The sequence below is a fragment of the Protopterus annectens genome, chromosome 7.part0 (assembly GCF_019279795.1).
Source record: "Protopterus annectens isolate FY-2018-M chromosome 7.part0, PAN1.0, whole genome shotgun sequence".
In the NCBI taxonomy this organism is placed as follows: domain Eukaryota; kingdom Metazoa; phylum Chordata; order Ceratodontiformes; family Protopteridae; genus Protopterus; species Protopterus annectens.
The window spans coordinates 1,408,490,686-1,408,512,378 of record NC_056739.1 but is presented as its reverse complement, the minus strand read 5'-3'; positions in this window follow the sequence as shown (position 1 = coordinate 1,408,512,378).

The window sequence follows — 21,693 nt, the reverse complement described above, 5'->3', positions numbered from 1 at the left end:
TTTTTCTCTTGTTGGTTATCAACTGTGGTCTCTGTTCATTCAATGTACCTTCTTTGGGCCATTCAAAGATTCTTCCTTGTTTAAAATCATTAACATCTCTGTTTAGTTTTTTTATTTTTTGTTCTTTAATCTTAGATTCATATATATTAAGATTAAATTCTAATGTCTCTAACTTCTTAATTTGTTGATTGGATAATGTCATTAGCTCTAATTCACTTTGTTTATCCTTTATTATCTGAGTAATCCTCTCTTCCTCTGGTTTAAAATAATCCAATAGCAATCTTATATATTTAAAGCTGGTTTCTATATTTATTGCTTGCCAGCTTGCCAAAAGTCCTGGATGCTGATTACCATAGCTGGGCATGCATTTCACTCGCATTCCCCTTGGGATGACTTGATAGTGTATGCATGCTTACAAGTGGTATCTCTGCCACATTAATCTTTTTAGTTTAAATGCCACAGATTTGAAAAAAACAAAATAAGCAAAAACATGGAATAAAAGTAAGACCAGCAATGGACAAGACAGGCAGCCCAAAATCCCAGCAGTTCAAAGTATCAACGGTTAAATGGCCGCAAATGGTTGCTGAGATTTTGGGCCGCCTGTCTTGTCCATTGCTGGTCTTACTTTTATTCCATTTCATTTATATTATCACAGCAAGGGTAGACTTACTACCGGTATTCCACCATCGTGTTTTTTGCTTATTTTATTTTGGTTGTTTTATTGGTGGTTTTACTGGTGGTTATGGCCTCTGAATAATCCATTTCCATTGAGTTGGATTATAATCTGAATATTAAGGCTACCCGGAATGAGAGTAATAAACTGGAGACCAATAATAAGTCTGGTGCAGCCTTTTCTGAGAGGTTCTCTCTGTATTTGCGGAGAGAGAGGAGTGCTCTTTGGCAAGTAGATGTTCCCACCTTCGGAGATGACGTCATTAGCGAGACCAGCAACTTGGAATTGCTTCAGCAAACCATGGAAAGCATGGATCATGATTTTCTTAGATTCAAGAGGCTACAGGCACAATGCCTACACTTCGAATTATGTTTGGAGAAAAAGGTCGTGCTGAGGGCTTACGTGTTCTCAACATGCCGAACCAAGGAGAACAACATCCTGATTTACTTGCCCTTTGGCAGAAGATTAACCTAGAAGTAAGTGCAAGTTATATGCACTTACTTAATGAATATTTTCATCCTGAAGAGGAGAAGCTGAGGGACTCTCTATGTGAGAGGCAGGAAGCCTTACTCAATGAATATGATGTGAGTGTCTTGAATCCTTTATTTGAAAGTATGTTGGATGGTGTTGCTGCTTTTGAGAGAAAACTTATTTTTCAGAAAAAAATCTAAATTATTACGTGACATTAATGACTTTAAGACAGGTCACGTCTTCATGTGACCACGCAACAATCAACGTGTAAATGGACATGATGTAAACGGACTTTCTACTCAGTATAATGGTGTTAGTGACAGTACTATGACCCGTTTGAATCCTTCTGATAATGTGCGAGGTGTTCCAGTTGAAAAACATGAATGTCATCAGTTAGATAAGAGTAATATTGGTGCTTCTAATTCTGTTGCTCCTAATTCTTGCAATGTTAAAGTTTCTACTGCTAGTACCACTAATATTAATTCTTCTCCTGATATTAATCATGTACCATGGGATCAGGTTAAGTGTTTAGGACACTCTAAGGAACAAAAAACAATGGATGATTTAATATTGCCTGTTCCATCTTACAGTATGGATATTAATAGGTCTACACTTGCAGAGGTTACTTCTGCTAGGAATTTGTATCCTCATTTTACCATTAATAATAAGGACACCAATACTGGTAATTCTAATATACCTGATAGGGTCGTCAGACCCAAGTGGCATGGGACTGTTTTAACAGATGTAGATTCCCTTAAGGCACTGAGGAGTGCTGGTACTGAGGAGCTCCCTTTTCCTTTACCGGTTCGTCCAGAGAGAGGGAAGGACGCCCTCGCTCCATGAGCAGAGGGCGCCAGAAACACAAACTCTCTGGAGAGCTGGGTCAGTCACAAACCTTGAAGAAAATGCGGGGGAGGACTCAGAATCATTAATTCTTAATATTTCTACATATGTTCTCTCTACAGCAGAGAAGCAAGTTTTAGTTAAAGGTTTAAATTTTATTCCTACTCGTGTGAGTAAATTACCTGATACTATTTTAGATTTGCGTATGTTTTGCAGAAATGTTATGTTACATCTTATTTATGGTAACACTATGGCTACAAGCTCTGTTCCTGCTTGTTTATTTGGTCCCTCTGAGCTTAGGAGTTTGAGCTGTTTTGTCCCTAATAATCATCCTCTTGTAGAGGCTTATTTGAAATTAACTGAGGATCTGTTGTTTGATTATTATGACACACGTGATGACCATCATATACGTTATAGGAAGAATTTGTCATATAATGAGAGAGTAGCTTTGAAAGCCCTACAAGACAATAATCATATAGTAATTCGACCTGCAGACAAAGGAGGTCTGATTGTTGTTTTGGACAAAGCTCATTATGAACATTCTATGCGTCTGATGTTAAATGATGTCACTTTTTATAAAAGATTGTTGATGATGTATATAAAGTGATACTCTCGGTTAATAGGTGCATCTCTGATGTTTTCTCTACTCACTTGATTACACAAGAAACTTATACATTTTTACAAGTGGCAAATCCTTTGATTCCACTTATACAGGGCCTCCCCAAAGTCCATAAACATACCACCAATCCCCCGATGTGTCTGATAGTGGCAGGTGGCGGTTGGGTCACCGAGCCTCTTTCTCTGTATGTAGAGAAAGCATTAAGACCTATTATTGATTTAAATAAAGCAGTTCTAAGGGATTCTAAACAGTTCTTATTGGATTTATATCAGTGTATTTCTACTGTCCCTGATTCTGACCTTAGTAGCGTCATTTTTGTAACCCTTGATGTTCAATCTCTTTTCACCATCATACCTAATGACTTGGGCATTCAGTACATACATGACTATCTCTTATTACATAGTGAATATGATATTAATAAGGTTGATCTTATTTGTTGTTTTTTGGAGATGCTGCTTGAGAGCAATGTCTTCACTTTTAATGGAGATATGTATCTCCAGAAACATGGCGTAGCTATGGTCACTTCTTGTGCCAATAGCTACGCCAATATGTTTCTAGCTCATTGGGAGTTGAATAGTCTTTTTTCTATTCCTGATTTTAAGGAGTATGTTTTGTTTTATCAACTTTTTGTCGACGATCTTTTCCTGTTGTGGAGGGGTCCCCTTCATAGTTTGAAGATATTTTACGAGGTGATGAACAATCTACTACCTTGTTTGAAGTTTACTTTCAATTGGTCTTATGACCGTATTGAATTTTTGGATTTGTTTATTGAGAAATTGCCTGGTAACATCATTAACACTGGGGTGTATCAGAAGACTTGTCATAGAAATGTTTTTCTTTTTAGTTCTAGTATGCATCCGGGTTACATCTTTAAGAATCTTATTAGAGGTCAGGGTATATGGGCATCTAGACTAAATCCTACGTTTGCTGGTTTTCTGGGTGAGATTGATGGTCTGAGCCATAAGTTGATGGCTCTTGGATACACTCAAACTGAGATTGATAGACAATGGTCAGATCTTAGTGTTTTGAGGATGACTACAGCAAGCCCCTATTTTGGACCAGCTTTAGATTATCATATTATCCACAAGCATAAGCCAGTCACCCCAGGAGTTAAGGTCTCTTTACTTTATACTAGTGATTACAGGGAAGTTACATAGGCATTTGGTCAGTTTTGGGGAATATTACAGGTTGACAATGATTTACATACAATTGTGGGCAATACACCCTCTTTTTGTTATAGGAATTGTATGAATTTGAAGAGACTCCTTTGCCATGATTATCAACATGGTCATCCTTCTCCACAATTTGGTGTAACCACACCTTGTGTTAATTGTAATTTCTGTGGATACATAAATTCTCAGGTATCCTTTTTTCACCCAGATCTTTATAAAGATTTTGTTTTTCATGTTTCCGCTAATTGTATGACACCCCATGTTAGTTACCTGGCTGAGTGTTCCATCTGTCACTCATTTTATGTTGGCAAGACCAACAGGGTCTTGCGTGACAAAATGCAGGAACACTTATACCACATCAGGAAGGGTTCGGCATTAATGCTCTTTCCAAGCATGTCATTAATACTGACACCTCACATACTTTTAGTTTTAGGGTCATAGAAATTATACAACCTAGCGTTAGGGGTGGTGATTTACATACACATACTGAGTATAGGGAGGCTTGCTGGATCATTAGATTACACGCTGACAGAGGCAGTGGCTTAAATGAAAGGGCGTCCATAAAACCTGCCCTAAAGAAAAGGAGACTTCAAAAATAAGCCCTTTTAATGTTATATTTTTGCTAACTGTTTTTTATTATTACTGATTTTTTATATATCATAAGGAGTATGTATGTACTAGGTATATTTTTGTGTGATTTTATTATTCTTTTTATAGGGACATGTATTTCAATTAGAGTTTTTATGTTTGTGTCTTTGTTACTTTAAATGTTTTTATGATTTAATTGATGCGACTACATTATTGGTTGTTTTTCCCCCTTTTTGTTATATATAGGGTGTGTCTGTTAGTAGTTGCTTGATAGTCTGATGAAGCTATGTTATGAAAGCACTCACCTATGGTCGACTACAATTAAAAGGATTTTTATACATTTTTAAATTCAACTTCTTTCATGTGTTTATGTACTGGACTTTGCCTTGAACCATTTGTAACCATTTGCGGTCATTTAACCGTTGATACTTTGAACTGCTGGGATTTTGGGCCGCCTGTCTTGTCCGTTGCTGGTCTTACTTTTATTCCATTTCATTTATATTATCACAGCAATGGTAGACTTACTACCGGTATTCCACCATCGTGTTTTTTGCTTAAAATAAATTTAGTATTCAATTTATCAATTTATGAATACAGAGTCTTAAGTCCTCTAAAGAATCAGCTTAATCATTCCACCTGGGCAATATAAAAGTAAAATCTCTAGGTGGAATGTTGATTTTGACACTAGTAAAATTCTATTTAATTAAGTTAGAAATTGTACGTAAAAACTTTGCAAAAACAAACAAAACTCTCAAAAAACAAATAAGCGAAAAGATAGCAGATACTTCCTAAAACAGAAATTTATTAAACATTAAAAATGGTAAAGCGCTTTTCATCTACTCAATAGCAGACTTCATCAGTCTGATGAAGTCTACTATTGAGTAGATGAAAAGCGCTTTACCATTTTTAATGTTTAATAAATTTCTGTTTTAGGAAGTATCTGCTGTCTGATGAAGTCTGCTATTGAGTAGATGAAATGCACTTTACCATTTTTAATGTTTAATAAATTTCTGTTTTAGGAAGTATCTGCTATCTTTTCGCTTATTTGTTTTTTGTTTTTTAAAAATTGTACGTAACCATTTGTTATAACCCACAGTTCCTTCCTCATGAATGTCATCTTCCATTCCCTCTCCCCTTCAGATGGCTGGTCCTCTAATATTTGTTTCATTATTGTTAGTTCTTTTTAGCATTTATAGTTCCATTGGTAGTCCATTTCATGTTTTTACTCTTCCTGCTATCTGACAGGACCATCTGAGAGGTGAAAATTTTCTATTTCTTCTGTTAAAAAGTCACCACTGGAATCAGTCAATGTAATTTTGTCAGACTGTACCAAAACTGGTCTTTTGTAGTGGGAGGATAGGTGGTACCATTAGTATATGCTACTTGATTTCTTTGAATTTTCATCTGTTTGTGAGCGATAATAATTTTTTCTCCCCTATCAACAGAAATGAAAACACCTTCATATTCAGCCAAGTGTTCATTGAAAAATCAAAGAATTGTTAATGGATTTATCAAGCTTATATAATTCATCTAGCTTCTTAATCATAATGTGATTGTCCTTCATAAGTATTTTCATAAATTACAACCCTGTATTGTTAAATATTTTTTTCATTTCAGTATAGATCTTATCAGCAGTAATGATACCATTTGGCCATTGAAACAGTTTTTGTCCTTTAGAAATAATACACATGATAAGACATTGCTCCAAATAGAGGTTGTCATAAATTAAAAACTCATACTTTTTAGATTTCTGTCAATAATGATTTGGCGATAATTGCCTTAGAGTTATTAAAAGAACTCAGAGGGAATAACCTGAGATAATCCATGAAAAAAATTAATTGGTGGTTTAAAAAAGCCATCTTTACCTTAAGGATTATACCAAAAAGCAGATATAATAGGTATATCATCAACTGCTGTATATCGCACATGCCGTTGAAGATAACCAAACAACGTTTTCTTTTGATCATTAAGTACGGCATCCAGTGTACTTTCCATGTTGTCAGTTGATATTTTTTTTTAAAATACTCCTGGGATGCTTCAATATTTAAAAACCCTGTGTGACAATATGAAAATAGAAGCTTATAACTCAACCAAGGCATCAAAATAGCTTTATTAGTGGCAGACAGTGAATGCAACATTAATTCAGTCTTAAGTTGAATGTTGGTCTCTCCATTGTGCCCTGCCTTAGTTGAAACCAGCTGTACAACTAGTACATCAAAAAACTACAACAACACAATGTTCAACTGACTTTAAAATGAAGTGTGCAATTAAAACCAAAAAAAGCACAGAATGGCAGGTACTTCATAAAATCAAACGAATTTATCACTTTTGTCCCAAAATACAATGACTTCTTTACAGTACAGAAATACATTCCAACAAGCATTTTAAACCACACCCTACAACCTGCACAACCTCTGTCAATTAAGTCTCTCACTTCAGGCACCCCCAAAACAAATTGCAATGCACTAACAGCACCTACTCCATTCTTGCACCTAAACTTTTGGAATCCCCCCCCCCCACCACCACCACCACCAAAAAGAAATGCCCTCTTTTCCACATTCAGATAGCAAGTCAAAACCCTTCTCCATCAAAAATCAGACTACAAGTGCTTTTCAGCTGGGCACATAAATGAAATCCCTTCTCACCTGCATCCCTTCTACTTTACCCTCTTTTCTCATCTGCTGCTTCCTTCACATATTTACTCCTAAAATTAATTCACATTTGTTTTTCTTCTCTAATAATATTTGCATAGTGTTTCAATTGTCTATAGGATTTTCTACCGTCTATGATTGCTCTTTGTTTGTGATTCTGTTCTATTTTATTTTCTTTTGAATTTATTCACCTGGGCTGTGCCTGTAAATGATCTATTGTTATTAGTGTACTACCACAGTAAACAAGCTAAACAAGCAAAGGAACATCTCATAAAATTCACTATTTAATCTTTAGCATTTCATTTAACCAGAGTGGTTTGTCAGCTTTAGCCTTAATTGCCAAATAGTCCCCTTTGCTCAACTCTTTATGCCCCATTCTCTCTGGTCCATTTTAACCTGATCTAAATCAAAGAAAAACTAAAATAATTATTTTATGTCCAGGATGTTCTACTATATGTCTATACAAAGCATTGTTATTCTTTTCTTTCTTTTTTTTTTTTTTTTGCTGTCAATATATGCTTCAAAATATGTCTTTTAAGTTGCCTAGTAAACATCCTGATGTGAAATGTTCCTCAACATAAATACTTTCCATTATATGTAATTCCTTTAGAATTATATGCAAAATGTTTAGTAGCATACGCTGTTCTGTTACAATAAACCTACCTTTAAGAGACAGGCATTGATGTGTAATATAGGGATATAAATCCCTAATTCCTTCTCAGGATCATCATATATTTTCAGCTCATCTTGGAATTGGAAAAAGAATGAAAGGTTTGCTTGTATTGAAAGAAGGATACTAGTGTAAGTGGCACAATATGCAATGGTGCAATTTATAGAATATGCCACTGTAAGTCAACCTTGGAGTTGATTATATTTCATACAGAGGTGCAGGGTCAAAGCACTTTGCATAAGGAAGGTCTGCCTCCACAGAAACACAATTTAGCAAAATGCATCTGAATGTTGTTTCACAAACTTTTCCCGCTCTCCTAACATACAGTTTAATCTCTCCATGTTTGTTCCCAGTTCCTGATTCTTCTCTTGGTTTACTTCATGACATTTTAACAGAAACATTAATGTGCCTGGAATGCTAGCAATTAAACAAATGCTACCAAAAATCTAATTTATATTAATTTCATTTGTTTGAAGAATTGTTACATGTAGCTCCAATAAGTATTTAGACACCACAGCAGAATGTGAATGCGGAAACAATTTTTAAAGCAGGAAAACTTATGAGGCATGAGTGCCTTGTAGGAGGAGTGACCTGGATGAAGCAGTTTGGTTACTGAAGTGTTCAGAGTCACACAGCACAAATGAAATAGGGATGACAAAGTGTCACTCGTCTTAGTTTACAATTGAAGATGAACTGGCAGGGTAGTTTGTTTATATGCTTTATTACACAGAAGCATATCAGGATGCATAGCAGCAGTACAAAATATAAACAAACTGATTAACTGACAGACTACACAGGCATGCATACTTACATCTCAACAGTTTACTACAAAATGGCAGTCAGGTTTGCATGTGCTCAGTATTTATACACTTGTGCAAACCCTTGGAAAGCTTCTTAAAGGTATGCATATGTGTTGATCTACATCCTCCCTCTTTAATGAATTGCCATTAATAAAATGACATTTGGAAAAGACATGCAATTGTATAGACACTAAGAAACAAACACAGCACTTATGTCCTTATGTCCAAGTTGCCTTGTATCTGGAATATGGTCTGGAAATGCGACATGATCTAATGATATAGCAATCATAACTGGGTTTGTCAACAGGGACAGTCATTGGTGAACAAACAAATTCTGGAGTTTTAGAATTCTTCTTAGGATCATGGATATTTACTGGAACATCCTTTGGAATTGGAATGCTGGATAACTTACTCTGAGATTTAGAGTCTTTCTCATAGGTATGATACTGCAATACAGACTCAGACACCAGGATCAAATGTTTCTGATTCTGCCTAAACTCTACTCCTTGTGATTCCACAATGTACCTTCTTGGCTCTGGACATACACTTTTCACGACTTGCAATCCAATCAAAACTTTTGGATGTCTGCATCCTCACTATCTCCCCTTCTCGTAATGGATTGAGCAGTTTGCTGGCCTTATCATAACAGGACTTCTGGGATAAGCACTTCAATAGATGGGCTTTCACTGATCTCTTGTTCTTGACACATGGAACCAATAGATTACTGCTAATCAGTAGTGTGGTTCTGGTTTGTCTCAACAAAGGTCTCTGTGTGGGTGAACCAAGATGTTTATCACAAGGAATATTTCTGAGATTCAAGAGATTCAAGAAAACATCACTACTGTCACTTTTTGACTTCTCTAGTAATTGTTTCACACTTTGAACTGCACGTTCTGCCAAACCATTTGACTGCGGGTAGTCAGGGCTATTCATAACATGAATAAATTCCCACTCTTCAGCATATCTCTTGAACTGCTGGCTCGTAAACTGTGTACCATTGTCAAAAATAACTTTGTGCGGACTACCATGGACTGCAAAATGATGCTTCAACTTAGTAATGACAGTACTGGATGCTAGATTATGAAGTGGGTCAATCTTGAACCAATTAGAATAAGAGTCTAGTAACACCAAGTGATGTTGACCCTCCCATTCGAAAATGTCTGGAGCTATTGTCAACCAACGTAGTTCAGGAATTTGATTTAGTTGAAGTGGTTCTTTCTGTTGATGTGGCTTAGTACTGTCATATACAGAACAAGATGAAAGTACTCTCTCAATGTCCCTTGACATAGTAGGCCAAAATACTAGTCCTCTCACCCTTCTTTAAGTAGAATCAGTTCCTGGGTGGCCACGATGCAAGATAGTAATATACTCTTGTTGTAAGGACTTTGGAACAATCACATTTGGACCTTTCATGATGATACCATTGTCAACAAAATCTCATCTCTGTAAGGAAAATATGGTGGCAGATTGTTTTGAAGGCCATCCTTGACCAATAAAGTGGTTGAGCTTCTGAAAAACTGGATCTGAGGCTGTATGACTTCTAAGCTCATCAAGATGTGTGCAAGAAAAATTTCTCACTTCCATGACTTCAAAATCAAGTTTCTCATTTTCATGCAGTTCAGTGGTATTTCTGGGCAATCTGGATAAAATATCAGCATGATAAAGAAGTTTGCCTTTTGTGTAGACAAGACTGAAATTATATTTTTGCAATCTGAGCATCATACATTGTAATCTGGCAGGAGGTGTATGCATAGGCTTTCTGTAAATAGTGACTAGAGGGTGGTGATCTGTTTCAATCTGGATAGGTCTACCATAAGTATAGTAATGGAACTTTGAACATGCAAACACAATTTCCAAGAGCTCTTTCTCAATCTGCGCATACTGCATTTTGGTTTGGGTAGAGTTCTGGATGCATAGGCTACTGGTCTAACCTCTTGAAGAATGACTGCACCAAGACCAAACTTCAAAGCATCACAAGAAAGAGTAACTGGTTTGTGAACTTCATAGTATCTGAGAGTTGGCGGACTGGCAGTTCTCTGTTTCAGGACATCAAATGCTCTCTGGTGTTATTCTGACCATGACCAAATTACATCTTTGCATGTCAACTCTCTGAGCATTGTTGAAATTTGGCTCAAGTCTGGAAAGAACTTGCCTAGGTAATTAACCATGTCAAGAAAATGTTGTAGGGCTTGAACATTGTCTGGAGCTGGCAATTCAAGAATTGCTGTTTGCTTTGAAGCAGCTGTTCGTAAGCCTGAACTGGTAAATAAATGACCAGCATAAGTAACTTCTCATAGCCTGCATTTGCACTTCTGAAGATTCAGCTTAAAATTCACTTCATGTGCTCTTTCCAGAACTTTCTCGAAGTTTCTCTCATGCTAGGCTTCACCATTACCTTCTACTAGAATATCATCTGCTATAATAGCACATGGATACCCAGAAAAAAATTGTTCCATGGCACGCTGGAAGATTTCACTGGCAGAATTTACCCCAAATGACATTCTCAAAAATCAGTACCTGCCAAAAGAAGTACATAAAGTGGTAAGCAATGAGGATTTTTTGTCAAGCAAAATTTGACAAAATTAACTCTTTGCATCCAAGACAGAAAAAAAACAGTAGCATTTGGCATAAGAGCAGTGATCTCTTCGACTGTATGCATTGGATGATGAGGTCTTTTCAGTACTTTGTTCAAATCTCTTGGATCAATATATATTCTGATATCATCTGAGCTTTCCTTATGAGCCATGACCATTGAAGATATTAATTCAGTAGGTTAATCAACTGGACAAATCACACTGTGCTGCAACATTTTATCTAGTTCAGCTTTAACCCTATTCTGCATAGCTACTGGAACTTTTTTGGCTGCTCTGACAACTGGAAATACTTCAGAGTCTAACTTCATAAAGTACACATCTGGTAGTTTAACTAGTTTGTCTTCGAAAAGATCAGCATAGGTAGAGAAAATAGACTGGGTGAAATTAGAAGAGTGATCTTTTAAGCTTACATGGTGCACTTCCTTATTAAATGAAAGTAGTCCTATTTTCAAACTGTCTCTGAGTGCTAATAATGACTGTACATGCCATTTGACTATGCAAAATTGCAAGTCATAGCTGTTCCCAGCAGAGTAACATAAAAGCACTACTGAGGCTTCACTCTGAATTTCTTCACCACCATAATTTCTGCTCAACATCTCAGCAGTTGGCTGCAGTGATTTACCTGTGAAAATCAACTGGATACACAAGCTGATTTAAGTATACTTTTCAATGCACTTAGTATTATTTAAGATTAGTTATTTGTTTCATTAAATATTAATTGAATATTGTGGTCTCTGTCATTCTGCAGTTAATTTGCAAGAAAAGTGTGAAAATGTGTAGCCATCTGAGTTCATTGGAGGTTGTTACTCTGCTTTTGAAATTCTGTGTTAATTCGTGGCCTGGCGGGTTTTTGTTGGCCTTATAATCAATGTTGGTCACATTTTTGTGAATCATTTCTGCTCAACATCTGAGCTGTTGGCTGCTGTGATTTACCTGTGAAAGCAACTGGACACACAAGATGATCTAAGTTAGCATTATTTAAGATTACTTATTTGTTTCATTGAATATTAATTGAATATTGTGGTCTCTATCTTTCTGCACTTAATTTGTCAGAAGTGTGAAAAAGTGTAGCCATCTGGATCCATTGAAGGTTGTTACTCTGCTTTTGAAATGCAGTGTTAACTCTTAGCCTGGGGGGTTTCTGTTGGCCTTATAATCAGTCTTGGTCACATTTCTGTGAATCATTTCTGCTCAACATCTGAGCTGTTGGCTGCTGTGATTTATGTGTGAAAATCAGCTGGGCACAGAAGCTGATTTAAATATACTTTTCTCTGCACTTAGCATTATTCAAGATTAGTTGTTTATTTCATTGAATATTAATTGAATATTGTGATCTCTGTCTTTCTGCAGTTAATTTGCCAGAAGTTTGAAAAAGTGTAGCCATCTCGGCTCATTGGAGGTTATTACTCTGCTTTTGAAATTCTGTGTTAACTCTTAGCCTGGGGGGGTTGCTGGCCTTATAATCAGTGTTGGTCACATTTCTGTGAATCATTTCTGCTCAACATCTGAGCTGTTGGCTGCGATGATTCACCTGTGAAAATCAACTGGACATACAAACTAATTTAAGTTAGCATTATTTAAGATTAGTTATTTGTTTCATTGAATATTAATTGAATATTGTGGTCTCTGTCTTTCTGCAGGGAATTTGCCAGAAGTGTGAAAAAGTGTAGCCATCTGTGTTCATTGAAGGGTGTTACTCTGCTTTTGAAATGCTGTGTTAACTCTTACCTGAGGAGTGTCTGTTGGCCTTATAATCAGTCTTGGCCACATTTCTGTGAATCATTTCTGCTCAACATTTGAGCTGTTGGCTGCTGTGATTTACCTGTGAAAATCAAGTGGACACACAAGCTGATTTAAGTTAGCATTATTTAAGATTAGTTATTTGTTTCGTTGAATATTAATTGAATATTGTGGTCTCTGTCATTCTGCACTTAATTTGCCAGAAGTGTGAAAAAGTGCATCCATCTGGGTTCATTGAAGGCTCTTGCTCTGCTTTTGAAATGCTGTGTTAACTCTTAACCTAGGGGGGTATCTGTTGGCCTCATAATAAATGTTGGTCACATTTCTGTGAATTATTTCTGCTCAACATCTGAGCTGTTGACTGTCGTAATTTGCCTGTGAAAATCAACTGGACACACAAGCTAATTTAAGTTAGCATTATTTAAGATTAGTTATTTGTTTCATTGAATATTAATTGAATATTGTGGTCTCTGTCTTATGCAGTTAATTTGCCAGAAGTGTGAAAAATTGTAGCTATCTGGGTTCATTGAAGGTCGTTACTCTGCTTTTGAAATGCTGTGTTATCTTTTACCTGGGGGGTTTCTGTTGGCCTTATAATCAGTCTTGGTCACATTTCTGTGAATAATTTCTGCTCAACATCTGAGCTGTTGGCTGCTGTGATTTATGTGTGAAAATCAGCTGGACACAGAAGCTGATTTAAGTATACTTTTCTCTGCACTTAGCATTATTTAAGATTAGTTGTTTGTTTCATTGAATATTAATTGAATATTGTGGTCTCTGTCTTTCTGCAGTTAATTTGCCAGAAGTTTGAAAAAGTGTAGCCATCTGTGTTCATTGAAGGGTGTTACTCTGCTTTTGAAATGCTGTGTTAACTCTTATCTGAGGAATGTCTGTTGGCCTTATAATCAGTCTTGGTCACATTTTTGTGAATCATTTCTGCTCAACATCTGAGCTGTTGGCTGCTGTGATTTACCTGTGAAAATCAACTCGACACACAAGCTGATGTAAGTTAGCATTATTTAAGATTAGTTATTTGTTTCCTTGAATATTAATTGAATATTGTGGTCTCTGTCTTTCTGCACTTAATTTGCCAGAAGTGTGAATAAGTGTAGCCATCTGTGTTCATTGAAGGTTGTTACTCTGCTTTTGAAATATTGTGTTAACTCTTAGCCAGGGGGGTTTCTGTTGACCTCATAATCAGTGTTGGTCACATTTCTGTAAATCATTTCTGCTCAACATCTGAGCTATTGGCTGCTGTGATTTATGTGTGAAAATCAGCTGGACACAGAAGCTGATTTAAGTATACTTTTCTCTGCACTTAGCATTATTCAAGATTAGTTGTTTATTTCATTGAATATTAATTGAATATTGTGGTCTCTTTCTTTCTGCAGTTAATTTGTCAGAAGTGTGAAAAAGTGTAGCCTTCTGTGTTCATTGGAGGTTGTGAATCTGTTTTGAAATTCTGTGTTAACTCTTAGCTTGGGGGTGGTGGTTCTGTTGGCCTTATAATAAGTGTTGGTCACATTTCTGTGAATTATTTCTGCTCAACATCTGAGCTGTTGGCTGCCATGATTTACCTGTGAAAATCAGCTGGACACACAAGCTAATTTAAGTTAACATTATTTAAGATTAGTTATTTGTTTCATTGAATATTAATTGAATATTGTGGTCTCTTTATTCAGTTAATTTGCCAGAAGTGTGAAAAAATTTAGCCATCTGGGTTCATTGAAGGGTGTTACTCTGCTTTTGAAATGCTGTGTTAACTCTTACCTGGGGAGTGTCTGTTGGCCTTATAATCAGTCTTGGTCACATTTCTGTGAATCATTTCTGCTCAACATCTGAGCTGTTGGCTGCTGTTATTTACCTGTGAAAATCAAGTGGACACACAAGCTGATTTAAGTTAGTATTATTTAAGATTAGTTATTTGTTTCATTGAATATTAATTGAATATTGTGGCCTCTGTCTTTCTGCACTTAATTTGCCAGAAGTGTGAAAAAGTGTAGCCATCTGGGCTCATTGGAGGTTATTACTCTGTTTCGAAATTCTGTGTTAACTCTTAGCCTGGGGGGTTGTTGACCTTATAATCAGTGTTGGTCACATTTCTGTGAATCATTTCTGCTCAACGTCTGAGCTGTTGGCTGCCATGATTCACCTGTGAAAATCAACTGGATACACAAGCTAATTTAAGTTAGCATTATTTAAGATTAGTCATTTGTTTCACTGAATATTAATTGAATATTGTGCTTTCTGTCTTTCTGCAGGGAATTTGCCAGAAGTGTGAAAAAGTGTAGCCATCTGTGTTCATTGAAGGGTGTTACTCTGCTTTTGAAATGCTGTGTTAACTCTTACCTGAGGAGTGTCTGTTAGCCTTATAATCAGTCTTGGTCACATTTCTGTGAATCATTTCTGCTCAACATCTGAGCTGTTGGCTGCTGTTATTTACCTGTGAAAATCAAGTGGACACACAAGCTGATTTAAGTTAGTATTATTTAAGATTAGTTATTTGTTTCATTGAATATTAATTGAATATTGTGGCCTCTGTCTTTTTGCACTTAATTTGCCAGAAGTGAGAAAAAGTGTAGCCATCCGGGTTCATTGAAGGTTGTTACTCTGCTTTTGAAATGCTGTGTTAACTCTTTGCCTGGGGAGTTTCTGTTGGCCTCATAATCAGTATTGATCACATTTCTGTAAATAATTTCTGCTCAACATCTGAGCTGTTGGCTGCTGTTATTTATGTGTGAAAATCAGCTGGACACAGAAGCTGATTTAAGTATACTTTTCTCTGCACATAGCATTATTTAAGATTAGTTTTTGTTTCATTGAATATTAATTGAATATTGTGGTCTCTGTCTTTCTGCAGTTAATTTGCCAGAAGTGTGAAAAAGTGTAGCCTTATGGGTTCATTGGAGGTTGTTAATCTGCTTTTGAAATTCTGTGTTAACTCTTAGCCTGGCCGGGGGGGGGGTCTGTTGGCCTTATAATAAGTGTTGGTCACATTTCTGTGAATCATTTCTGCTCAACATCTGAGCTGTTGGCTGCCATAATTTACGTGTGATAAACAACTGGACACACAAGCTAATTTAAGTTAGCATTATTTAAGATTAGTTATTTCTTTCACTGAACATTAATTGAATATTGTGGACTCTGTCTTTATGCAGTTATTTTGCCAGAAGTGTGAAAAAGTGTAGCCATCTGGGTTCATTAAAGGTTGTTACTCTGCTTTTGAAATGCTGTGTTATCTCTTACCTGGGGGGTTTCTGTTGACCTTATAATCAGTCTTGGTCACATTTCTGTGAATCATTGCTGCTCAGCATCTGAGCTGTTGGCTGCTGGGATTTAGATGTGAAAATCAACTGGACACAGAAGCTGATTTAAGTATACTTTTCTCTGCACTTAGCATTATTTAAGATTAGTTGTTTGTTTCACTGAATATTAATTTAATATTGTGGTCTCTGTCTTTCTGTAGTTAATTTGCCCAAAGTGTGAAAAGTGTAGCCATCTGGTTTCACTGGAGGTTGTTACTCTGCTTTTAAAATTCTGTGTTAACTCTTTGCCTGGGGGGTTTCTGTTGGCCTTATGATCAGTGTTGGTCACATTTCTGTGAATCATTTTGACTCAACATTTGAGCTGTTGGCTGCTGTGATTTACCTGTGAAAATCAACTGGACACACATGCTAATTTAAGTTAGCATTGTTTAGCATTAGTTATTTGTTTCATTGAATATTAATTGAATATTGTGCTCCCTGTCTTTCTGCAGTTAATTTGCCAGAAGTGTGAAAATGTGTAGCCATCTGGGCTCATTGTAGGTTGTTACTCTGCTTTTGAAAATCTGTGTTAACTCTTAGCCTGGGGGTATCTGTTGGTCTTCTAATAAGTGTTGTTCACATTTTTGTGAATCATTTCTGCTCAATATCTGAGCTGTTGGCTGCTGTGATTTGCCTGTGAAAATCAACTGAACACACAATCTAATTTAAGTTAGCATTATTTACGATTAGTTATTTGTTTAATTGAATATTTATTGAATATTGTGATCTCTTGTCTTTCTGCAGTTAATTTGCCAGAAGTGTGAAAAAGCATAGCCATCTGGGTTCATTAGAGGTTTTTACTCTGCTTTTAAAATTCTGTGGTAATTCTTAGCCTGGGGGGTGGGGTCTGTTGGCCTTATCATCAGTGCTGGTCACATTTCTGTGAATCATTTCTGCTCAACATCTGAGCTGTCAGCTGCTGTGATTTACCTGTGAAAATCAACTGGACACACAAGCTGATTTAAGTTAGCATTATTTAAGATTAGTAATTTGTTTCATTGAATATTAATTTAATATTGTGGTCTCTGTCTTTCTGCAGGTAGTTTCCCACCCTCCCTCCTTGTTCTTGTTGTGGTCTTAATCTTGGTGGCTCCTACTGTAAATTTGGTTTTGGAACTCCTCCTGGGCCCATCTCATTTGCTCACTCAACTGAGTACAGTAAGATGCTATTCTGATTTCAGACACCCCTACCAGTTCCATCTCTTTTGTTGTGTACAGACAGAGCACTGGAAAGAACAACCCCTATAGTCTCTTAATCTGCTCTGTTCCCTCCCTCTCCAGAAAAAAAATATATATATATATTTTCTTCAGCTGCTCTTACTTAGCTGTCTTCTACCTTATTACCTTAGTTTGCTGTTATGTGTGCTCTTAAGTGTTCAAGTGCTTTTACTCTGCACTTAGTGCCTCTATTTTGATTTTGTCATAGTTTACTGCTCTCTGCACTTGTTTTTTGTCATTTGTAACTTATTGGCATTTATTTAAACTGAATTTGCCTTAATATTACTACATACTCAAGTGTGGTAGCTTGTACTGCATTTAAAGTGTTTTTGCTACTGTTTTAACTGCTTTTCTGCAACCCCCCCCCCGAAAAACTTCTAAGTTTCTTTCCCATGTTTCCTGTAACTAGTGTAGTCCAGATACAGATTTGATGTATCCAGGACTGTTTTGTAGGTTTTTGAGCCCCCCCCCCAATCTTTCTGTATTGGAGGGAAAAATTCTAGCATATCAATGGGAGTGGTATGCACTAGGTATCCTACTACCACAGGAGGAGTGGTTTCAGGCCTAGAAATTGTAGTTTATTGGCCATTTGGGCAGTTTTTCCATCTCTTTCAACTTTAATAGGTTCATAGGTTCATAGATGTGTACTAGACTAATGGCCCTGGAGCCTTTACAAGCCTAGCCCATAGGATTACCCTGGCATCATGCCACCCAACCTTAGTTCCTAGTGCCTCTGTCAAGTAGAGCCATTGGAGTGATCCCTGGAGTTAATTTTCTATTTCCCATCCACTCATCAAGATTTCTCTTGAAGAGGTCCAGTGAGGTACTCTGCTTGACATGTATGGGAAGTCTATTCCATGGCATGGGCAGCCTCTGGGTTATGAACCTGTCCATCCAGCATGTTCTGTTGATTGTGGTAATGAAGATGAGTTCTCTGGAGCATGTGGTGCGGAGGGATTGGGATTTCTTTAGATGTAGCATTTCTAACAGAGCTGGGTCAGACATGGTGTTGTAAGGCAAGCAGAGATCGCCTCTTAGTAGGCGATATGAGACAGAGAATAGTTGGAGTTTTTTCAGTCTGTCTATATAGGACAAGTGGTTAAGGCCTAGGATCCTTTTTGTGAGGTATGTTTGCGGCCTCTCCAGTTGTTGCAAGTGTCTAGTGAGGTACATGCCAAATGGGGCATTGTACTCAATGATTGGCCTAATGAGGGAAGAGTAGAATGAGACAATGACCTCTTTCTTCCTGGATGCAAAGCCCTTAGTAATGAGATGTGCCACATAGAAGGACTTTCTGACCACAGTGGCAATGTGGTGGTCAAAAGAGAGGTTGCTGTCAACCTGCGTTCCCAGATCTCTTATAATGCCTTCTGTGTTCAGTGGACTACCATCAATGTGGCAATTCAAGGGAACCGGGTTTTTCCCAAAGGGGATGAAGATACATTTTTTGGCATTGAGCTTAAGCCCATGGTTCTGACACCAGTCATTGGTCTCATTGAGGCCTTTTTGTAGGATGTCAACATCACTTGGGGAGTTAATAATATCTCTCAACTTGAAATCATCTGTGAACATTGTCAGCCAGAGTCCCTTCGTGTTGGCCTGGACTTCAGAGAAGTAGATATCAAACAGGAGACGACCCAGGACTGAACCCTGTGGGACCCCACTCGTGACTAGTCAGCAGTCTGACTTGAAGTCAGCTACTTTCACACTGTGGGTTCTATCTGTGAGCCAGTTTGCAACCCACCTAGTGATATAAAGGTTGATGCCTAGCTTAGTAAGTTTTTTGATGATTTCTGAGTGGGGAATGGTATCAAAGGCCTTGGCCAGATCAAGGTAGGCTGCATGATCCACCTTACCTTCATCCACAGTTCTGGTGACTGTCTCAGATGATCTAAAAAAGTTAAAAATGCACTAGTTTGTCTTTGCAGAACTGGTGTGCATTTCTCTAAACAAAATAGGATACCGTACTGTGGCCATTTTTTATCACAATAAAGCATGTGATTTATACACAGTTGACTTATTGGCCATAATTATCGAGTACAGATATTGGTAGATCATAATGAAAGCAGTTTGAGTGGCCTTTTATGGTTGGAATGTTCAGAAATGAGTACATTTATCATTACTGATTCATTCATTTTGCTTCAATTTTTAATGGAAAAAAAGTTCAAAACCACAAATTTAAAATGTACTGTAACAGATATTGCTGAATTAAACAAGAAATATAATTTAAAGCAATCAGATAGGTGAATCAAGGAATTAATGCTTTTACGTATTGTTTTTAAAATGTGCACAGGTAGCCCATGATGTGAAAACAGCCTGGGGATCAATGCGCACTTAATGCACCACTAGCTAGATGCATTTTCATTGAATGCGAGTTTCAATGCATTGTCAATGAATGTAAGCTTCAAGTGAAGAGAAGCTTACTATTGCTCATGCAAAGTCTGTTTTCAATGTGTGACTATTTTGCTTTGTTTAGCAAATGGCCATCAGTGTTTGTGCTATAAAATTTGAAATGAAAGTTTAAATTAAATCCAAATCTCTTTAACCATCATCAAAGTAAAGAAAAATAGTGTGAACACTGACAGGCTTGAACAGTGTTTATGAAAACTGGGGAGAGAGACAGTCAGGCAATGTTGCACTGGACATGCTGGGGAGAGGCCCGGTCCTTTATCCTGACTAGGATCCCATTTGATCTTGATTTGGCTTTGGAGAGAACAATCATATGGTCTGATTTCACCCAAGGACTGGTAGTCTAGTCCGAACTTCCTAGCTGAAAAAAAAAAACTTTGAAGACTTTAGCTGCCATTGTCAGTAACAGTAATATTGAAAAGTAAAATGAATTTCAAGTTCTCATTATTCAGAAACTAAGCAATTGTAAACCAAACTTTAACATGCTAAAACAGTTATAGAAGACACACTTAGCAGAAAAAATAGGAAGGGGTGAGGTTGTAGTATCTTGTGCATTTGTTTACCTCACAGAAAGCCTGAAACACCTTTTTGTATACTTTCAGTTCACACTTATACCTCCTTAGGATGTCCAGAATTTTTGGGGAGTCTGGCTTCTTTAACTAAGTTGCTTATAAGCTAATAATTGGCAGTATTAGAAAGGGCAAAGAGTTATTAACAAAATGACACTTAGATTGTTAGTCTAAGATGTCCTGTAGTGGAGAAATGAATCTGTATTTGCCACTTATTATTCATATGTACATACTTTCATATTTTCATAACTGCAAGACCTGCATTTTAATGAGGTGTATGCTGTGAAACACCAATGTGGAAGGCAGGACAATTCATCGAAAATGCTGGTTTATATCACCCTATACTATAAATATTGCTAGCTGTCTGTTAGTAATTATGAAAATAAGCAATATTTTCATATGTACTTAATACTTCAAAAATCAAGTGACTTACAAACTGTTGCATGACATTAGATGAAACCTTACACGTTGTTGAAGAAAACTGCTGTTGATATTTGCACTGTAAGCTACATATCTTTAGAGATATCCAGTATTATCTGTATTGCTAATTATACAATTAAACATATATTTTCATATTTTTATAAATATCTCAATAAACATGTACTTACTTATAGAGAAACTTCTTGCTGTCATGGGAAAGCTTATGTCTGGTTAACAAAAATGCTCTAACAATATATGTCCAGGTTGTATAATTTTTAAGACATGAAAATATCTTTGTGAAAGTTTAGTGAAAACATCATTTGGGGGTTGTGTACATTTTAATATATCACAGTATTTATGGAAAATACTATGGCCAGTACTCACAGTTAGTTACACAAAGGAGCTGAGGCTATTTGTGATGTCTGTGGATGAGCACAGCTGAGCTATGATTCATAGAGGCCATTTAAGCCAATGTGCGATGGCCTTGAATATGCTTATGCAAATGTGCAGATAATGAAATGTAAATGAAGAGTGGTGTAAATCTTTGTATGCTAATGAAGTATGATTTACACCACCGCAATTTATAGTCAAATTTTCCTGTGCTGGTCACATATATAAAGAGAAACATTGCCAGTTCTATCAGAGTTTTAGTTGGTGAAATTGCTGCCAATTTTGAAATTGCTGTCATTTACTTCTAGCTTTGCTTTTTCCAGGTCTAGGTTGCTTCTCTTGGCTGGGCCAAAAATGTTTGTACTTTGTAGTGCTCGCTGTCCAAAAAGGCATAAATATAAGCAAAGGATTACTCATTACAAATTTGATAATGAGGATATCCTTGATAGGTTCAAAGTGGGCAGGGACATTATAAGGCATATGTTTGACTCCCGTAGGGGCATTGAAAGAATGCATGTACTTCCTATCCTTGTGGACACCAAGGTATGTATAGCCCTCACT